The sequence below is a fragment of the Anastrepha obliqua genome, chromosome 3 (genome assembly GCF_027943255.1).
Source record: "Anastrepha obliqua isolate idAnaObli1 chromosome 3, idAnaObli1_1.0, whole genome shotgun sequence".
Lineage (NCBI taxonomy): Eukaryota > Metazoa > Arthropoda > Insecta > Diptera > Tephritidae > Anastrepha > Anastrepha obliqua.
In genome coordinates this window covers 13,960,801-13,968,716 of record NC_072894.1, presented here as the reverse complement: position 1 = coordinate 13,968,716, position 7,916 = coordinate 13,960,801, and positions in this window count along the sequence as shown.

Sequence of the window (7,916 nt, the reverse complement as noted above, 5' to 3'; positions counted from 1 at the left end):
TTCTTTAAGCGACTTATAAAAGATGGTTCATCTAGCAAATTTATTTTAAATCTATTCCAATATTTATTGAACTCGCTATGAACTGACTCTCAAGCCTGCTCGGACCATAAACCTAAGCCATCATTATTCAAGAATATGATTGCTTCCTCCAAATGCTCCCGGATAATATGAATTTTTAGTGTTTGAGAAATTTCAGTACATTTTAAGGCTTCACGGAGTTCTTTTAAATTTTTGTTAAAGTCAGTAAGATCAGCTTTTTTGGCAGCAAAGCACTTTTCAACAATTTTATTCATAGCTTTAAATGCAGCAATATAAGGCTGTAAACGAAATGGTCCTGCAAGCTCGTAAATTTCAGGATCCTGCAATTTATCGGCCTCTTTAAGTAATTTCCGACATTGATTGCCTTCAAACATATCTCCTTGATGGCTCTTATGAGATATACCTAATTTATTCGGCCACAATAACGCTCTATATTTTCCAATTTCCTCAATTTTAACTATACCGTCCCAGAAAAGATGGTTGACAAACCCTTGTAATAGGTGTAGTTCAGGAAGAATGCACTTCTGAAGTACGTACAAGTTATCATCTTCAGTAGTGCCGTATTCAATGAATAAAGGGTGATTTACTGTACTGCGACATTCTTTAGACTTTTTTTTGTCATTACCCAAGCTCTTGAATTTAAAGTAGTCATCTTTTAAATGCTTGTAGGTCTTTAAATGAAGATTTTTGTCATCACTGCTTATATAATTTTCCTCAATCATTTTATTATAACTTTTTAATTCATTTAATGTGACGAAGCAATAAGGGCAAGGGTAGAAAGCCGTTGCAGTTTGCTGCCCATTGACCGAGCTTTAAATCTCCAATAAATTTAAATGGTATCTCATTGAGTTTCGTCAATTCAACCAAAATTTTAAAATTATCATAGGTCTCTTTAATCCGAGGCACTATGCCTAATAAAAGCAATTTAAATACACTAGTCAACTTACGTTTATTTGCCATACTTCCACCAGTAGAGTAAGTTGAAACATTTTTACTTTTATCCAAGTCATTTTCTTTCAAGTCGTCTTCTGGAATTGATATTGAAAGAGAAACTTTGAAGAAATCTTGTCCTCCATCTGCCATTACTTTTATTTTTGATTGTTCAATATGTTCAATGTTTCGATTTTCAAAGACAAAGTCTACGAGTTCTGATGCAGTAGCATATACAACTGGTCTCTGTTTAATACCATCTTGGGATGTTTCGAATTCGTAGAAACCTTCTTTATAAAAGTGTTCCAGGATATTAGATTTTTCATACAAATGTTGATTGTAATTCTTCGGAACTGAGTTTCTACCAGGAGAACTACGAATGAAGTTAGCCAATTTTTTCATATCATTTGTAGACGATCCAGTATTAGCTTGGAAATTGTCTAATCTTTCGGCAGAAAATCTTAATTCTTTTTCTTTTTTTTTATTAACAGTTACCCGAACCTTCGATCCCAGAGTATTTAACACGAGCTCATCTTTATCTTCGTTATCATTGTTGGATATTTTTTTTTTTCAAAATTTTAGTTATTATTTGGTTCTGCTGTTTCTCGGGTAACTTTTGTACTATATTCAAAACATTCTTACGAGCATTAGAAGTAGAAGGACCTTTGCAAGAATGTGATATGCCTTTACCTATTTGTTGAAAACAACTGTTACATAACTCAGTAGAAGTTCTCGGTTTAGTTGCCTTTGCCTCATTTTTAGAAAGTAAATCTTTTTGTTGCGAAGTATCATCAAAACACTTGTTTACGTCAATATTTGTAGAGAAATCCCTAATTTGACCTCTACCTTTTTTTTGTTTTTTATGACTCGTAACTCGTGCTGTTAGACAGATGTAACAATTACAACCCATCGTTCTTGTTTCTTTTGATAATTTAAGATCCTCGTAATTGGGCATAGTTGGACAAGGTCTTTTGAAAATATCATTTCCATATTCATTTATAGTTAGTCGGCAAGAGCTACATAAACTTTTTGGGAATTTACTATTATAAATATTAAATTCACCATTAATGTGCTTTTTTATAACTTCAATATGTTTTTCAGATAGCAAGAAATGATGGGAAGGTTTATTTTGGAAAATAATTTTTTTCCCACAAAGAGCGCATACTTTTGTGCGATTTTCTTCATGATCGCATTTATAAAGCGGATGCTGACTATTCATTATTAATTAATCTTCTCATATAAGAATTTCTAAAACTAGAAAATACATTTGCCAGAAAACACTAATATTAATAGTTTAAACTGTACTTTTTTATAGCGGGAAGCACTCGACTGCCCTCTGCCACCTAGCGGCATTTATCGTAACTATTATATATAATATAGCTACATAATATTGACATACGTAGTATATACCATATATTGAGTATACAACACTTTTACATATCTATTTAGAAAATAACTTTTGATATTTATTCCAAATTGTCCCAACATGAAATATAAAAATATGAATAACTTTTGAAAAGGAGCAGGTAGGATTTCAATTCCAACGGATTTTGCACCTATAATCATCAACAAATACAACGCAGCTTGCAGTTTTTGTCGACAATTTTGTGCAACCTATCGATGCTTCCTGCCTACCGTGTGCTGCTGTCGTTGTTGCAATTGTCTGCATTGTGGCATTGCGACATTTCTGTGTGCCGAGCGCAATGGCGACGCATACCGGCGTGTAATCATCGTGTACATCTGGTTGTTTTACAAATAACTATCCACTGCGAAACTCAAGAAAATCTGCAACATTTCGCAATGCTGCTGCTGCTGCTGCTGCCGGTGCTGCTGATATTGCCTTTGCTGCTATGTGTGTATGTATGTATGTACATAGGCGGCGTTTGTATGAAAAATGTGAAAAATACCGGATCGTTTGTGGTGTGAATTATGAACGATCGACGGCTAAAATTACCCACTTTGAGCTCTTCTGCATGGATCTGGCCTGGCTGTGTTGTTGCTGGCCGTGTTAAGCTGACTTTGGCTAATACTTGTTAATATTCGCATTTAAGTGCGATCTTCAAGTACAAAATCAACATTTACCTACAACTATGCAGTAGCTACCTCGGCGTGCTTAGCAAATGCTTCACGGTTGGCTGGTCTAATTTATTATGCACAAAGCTGTGCGCTGGACCCACACACACACATACACACACAGCTACACAGTATAACGTTGTTGGTGTGTGATTAAGCAATGGCTGATTCTTGTGATGCACATTGAATCTATAAGTATGAACATCTGCATGTTTATCAGAGTTTATTGGAGGGTTTAATATAATATTTTAATTATTGCATATATTTATAAATGTTTGGAATTTTGATTGCCCTGTAATTGCTGAACTTGATTGTTTGCTTTTGCTATGTAGTCGATTTTCATGCGAAGAGTTTGATGCGCTTACTTGCCTTGGGGTGCCATGACTGCATCCATTTATTCCATTTATTCTAATATGTTAACCCGTGAATGCATGGTGGTACCGTTAGGAGCATTTAACTACTTTCGGGCATAGCTTGTTTGCTGTATGAGCTTTCAGATTTTTTTTGGACATTACTTTTGGAAATGTAATTATGCCGTTACGTATGCTGCCAGAGGCTCAACTGTGTTCAAACTCAGAAAATGAGCCCGGCGAACACTGTTTTCGCATTTTCACGGATGGCTCCAGGGCCCGTTGTTTATGTGGCTCTGCTGTCTACGTGGAATCTAGCGGGACAAAAGAACACTTCGCTCCTGGAATGCATGCATCTGTGTTTCAAGCGGATTTGTATGCTGTTCAAGAGGCGATGAATTTTGTTGTCGAAAACAGATGAAGAGGCAGCTCTGTATGTGTCTGCAGCGACAACCAAGCTGCGCTCATGGCCTTAGACAGCCCTCAACCACTTCAAGGGTAGTTGATTACTATAAATTCAGGTTAAACTATATCGGTAGACATAATATCCTGATGCTATCTAACCCACAAACGAGCTTGGCAGGCTGAGAGATGGTTAAAACTGATGCTAACTGTCATGTCCTACCAACTGTCGCAAATCCTCAAGAATGATAGAAAGAAGATTGCGCCCATCAAGAGTGCGTGACGTCACGTTTTTCCGAGTTGTGCAGTATTGCCAACCATTTGCTCTTCGCAATAAATTTAGTGCTTTTTTATACCGAAAATGCGAAAATGTTGAAGTTTCTTGTTTGTTTCTTTTTTTTAATTTAAAGCTACCGAAACTTTAAGCTAAAAAAACTGTATTTTTATACAAAAGAAGGTTAAAAAAGGCCACTCCGAGAAGATTTTAGTGCTAATGAAAATTTGTTGGTTCTTATAAAATTTGATATTTTGAAAGAGTGAATTTAATATTTTGCTCTTTTTAAGGTTATGCAAGAATATTAAATCTTCTTCCCTCAACTCTTTTGAAGATTGAAAACCTTTTTACCCATTTTAAAAAGCGTTTGAATTTACTGAATGCGAATTGAAACCATAGAGGAGTAATCGTTTCTTCCGGTCATCAATTCTTAGTGGAACATAGAGCATTAAGCAAAAAAATACCAGAAAATACTGAAGAAACCATAATGACATTTTTATAAAAATATTATCTTATCTAGTTACATAACCTCAAATATAGCAAAAAAGTCATTCCCTTAACAAAAGAGTTTCGCCTAACAAAAAAAAAAAAAAAACTAATAAATTAAATTATACATAACCATAACACATTTATTTAAAAAAACGCACATTTTAAAAATAATTTGTCACGCATACAAAGTTCTTTAGGTAATTCAATAAAGATTTGGTGTTTATTTTCCTTAAATGGGCATTTTAGTGCGTTTTTATATCCAAAGCTAGGCAACACTGCAGTAGCGAGAGAGAAATTTGACTACTGAAAGCAGAAGAACACCAACAACACCTGCAATCGCGGGCAATGCCCCCAGATGATATCGGTACTAAAACGACGTAACTCATTGTGAAATTCGCTGAGAGCAAAGTAACGGGACCACGATAGGCGCCATCTCATTATACTTTCCATCATGGCAATTCCTCCTGTCACTAAGCAGAGTGGACTGTAGGAGGCTGGTTGTACTGATGACGGGTCATTTTCTATGGGCAAAGCGCATGGAAAAGATGGCATCTTAGACAGTGCACTCTGCTCAGCTTGTGGAGAGGAGGATGACACGGCGGACCACTTTCAGTGCGTCTGCCCTACCATCGCTCGAATCAGGCTTGAGGTCTTTGCCACCGATATGTTAAGAAGCGACCACCTTGTCTCTTTGACACCACAAGATCTACTCAGATTTCTTCGGAAGTCGAGTAGATTTTAAGAAAATTAAAAGGGGAATCCAAGAGCAGGACAATGGATTTAATTGTGTCTGAGTACTTTACTTGCTACTCTGTCCCGACAAAAAAAAATGCTACGTTGAAAATGTTGCTCCGATCTGGTCACTCATCAACGTCTTCAACGGATGAAAACGTTGACAAGGTCAAGGGAATGGTGCTGAAAAGCCATCATTTCAGTTTGAGGGAGGTAGCTCGTAATCATAGCGTGTCTCACGACTCTCTTCGCAACATTTCACACGATGAGACGCGTGGCTGTTCGACTCGTTCCAAGAGAGTTGAATTCCTTTCAAGAAATTCATCGGAAGAAGGTGGCTGAAGACATACAAGCAAGTGAGCAATTGAGCAAGTGAATTCGGACCCAATGTTTATCCAGCGCATCATAACAGGTGATGAGACGTGGGTATATGAGTTTGACATGCAAACCAGTCAACAGACGGCTGAATGGTGCTATCCACATGAGCCGAAACACAAAAAAGCAACGTCACAGTTGTCAAAAGTGAAAGTCATACTTCTCGGTTTCTTTGATTATCGTGGGGTTGTGCACTCGGAATTCGTTCCAAATAGTTCTACGAATAAATTAAGAATATTATTTGGAAGTTATGCGACGTTTGAGAGTGAATATGCGTAGGAAACGGCCCAATTTGTGGAAAGAAAACGCATGGCTCTTGCACCATGATAACGCACCGTCTCAAAAGTCTCATATTGTGAACACTTTTTTGACCAAATATTCGACAAATATCATCGAATAACCACCGCATTCACCGGATTCAGCGCCCTGTGACTTTTTTCTTTGCCCAAAACTTAAATTGCCGCTCCGCGGACGCCGCTTTGAGTCGATAGAGGCCATGAAGGAGAATTCGCTGAAGGAGCTGAATAAGATCTCTTCAAATGGTATAAAAGGTGTTTTGATGGCTGGACTAATCGTTGGCATATGAGTATTGTTTCGAATGGTGCCTATTGTGAAGGTGAAAAAATAAATTTTGATGATTAAATAATTATTTTGCGTTTTATTGAACAATTCCCGATACTTTTTTGACAGAATGTTTATCCCAATGATCAATTTCCCCATTGATCCTCAATGGAATCTCAATCAGTTGTGAACTATTTAAGGTAAATGTCTAAGGAATTTTATTTAAGGTAAACAATTCAGTATCCATTCCGTATACTTAAAAAAATCTATATTTGCCCTGGCGAAAATTTTGTAAATGCCTATTCAAGTAGAACGAAGTTGAAAAGTATATATTATATAATATATAATTCTTTTTTTGATAGGCGGATATATCCTTTCCCCTAAATATTTATATTAATATCATTACTTTAAAACAATTTCTAAAAAATTTTGCCCTTTGAAACTTTAAAGTCCCTTAAAATCTGAATTTACTGAAAATTAAAAACTATGTATGCAGCTATAAAATCTATACGTTCGCGTGCATATTTTTCATAGATAACAAAAAAAGTAGATTTTTGTTATATGATGTAATGATTCGACGTATGTACAAGGTGGCGCCAAACTAATTATCCAGTTTTATTTTATTTTCTAAATAAAAAAAAAAAAATGCCTTTGGCCTCCTTTGTTTGTCTTTTTTTATACTGCAAGTGTCCAATTCACAAGTGTCAAAGATGATGGACGCTTGACGCCATTTGCAAAAATTATAAATTTTCCAATAGGGAGATTCATAAAGGTTCTTTTGAAAATATGTCCAAAAATGTGCACAAAAAAAGGTGTTTCAGCAAAATTTTGTTGATAGAGGACGCTCCTTTTGTAATACGAGTATAATATGTAGTTGTATTCCATAACAGAATTAGCCATTCATCCAAATTGAGAGCGTAAGCGAAAATTCGCTCCTAAAGAGAAGAAAAAGTAAAAAAGTTAGCGAACGGAAAATTTGCTATCACCTGCAAAAACCGGTAGAGGAAGACAAATCAACTGTATATGTTGGCCAAAAAAATGATCGTAAATTTACTTAAGATGCCGACGTTTTTTGTCGATAAATTTTCCATTTTATCGCTTCTGACTATAAACTGCAAATTACAAACCGGCGCAAATTTATAAACATATAGATTTATAGATCTGTAATGGATAATTTTTGCTAGCTAAAATTTCTCCTGAACAAATTGAACGCCTCTCTTGCATTGAAATGTCACTTTGGTCTGTTAGTATTTGAGTGATGGATAATTTTTGCTGAGTAAAATCACTTTGCTCTCTCAATTTTTGAGTGATGGATAATTTTTTGATGTTAACGAACGTCTACTGACAAAAATTACGAATAACTTTTTCAAAATTTTGTGTTATCGAACATACTTATTAATGTCATATGTGAAAGATATGTCAGTCAGAGCTCGCATTACTATCAAAAATTAATTTTCAGCGAAATTGCAGATAGCCGCAATTTCTCGGTTGAACACTTATTTATTTTGCAAGGGACCAACTAGTAAAACCCTGTAAAATAACCGAAACTCAAATATCAGACAAATAGTACACCAAATCCGTTTTAGAATTGAGTAAAATATTTAGTAAAACAAATATTTTTTTTGCGTTAGAAATGAAAGAGTTGAGCATTTAAGGGTTAATAATTTGAAATTCAAACAATTAAATCCATT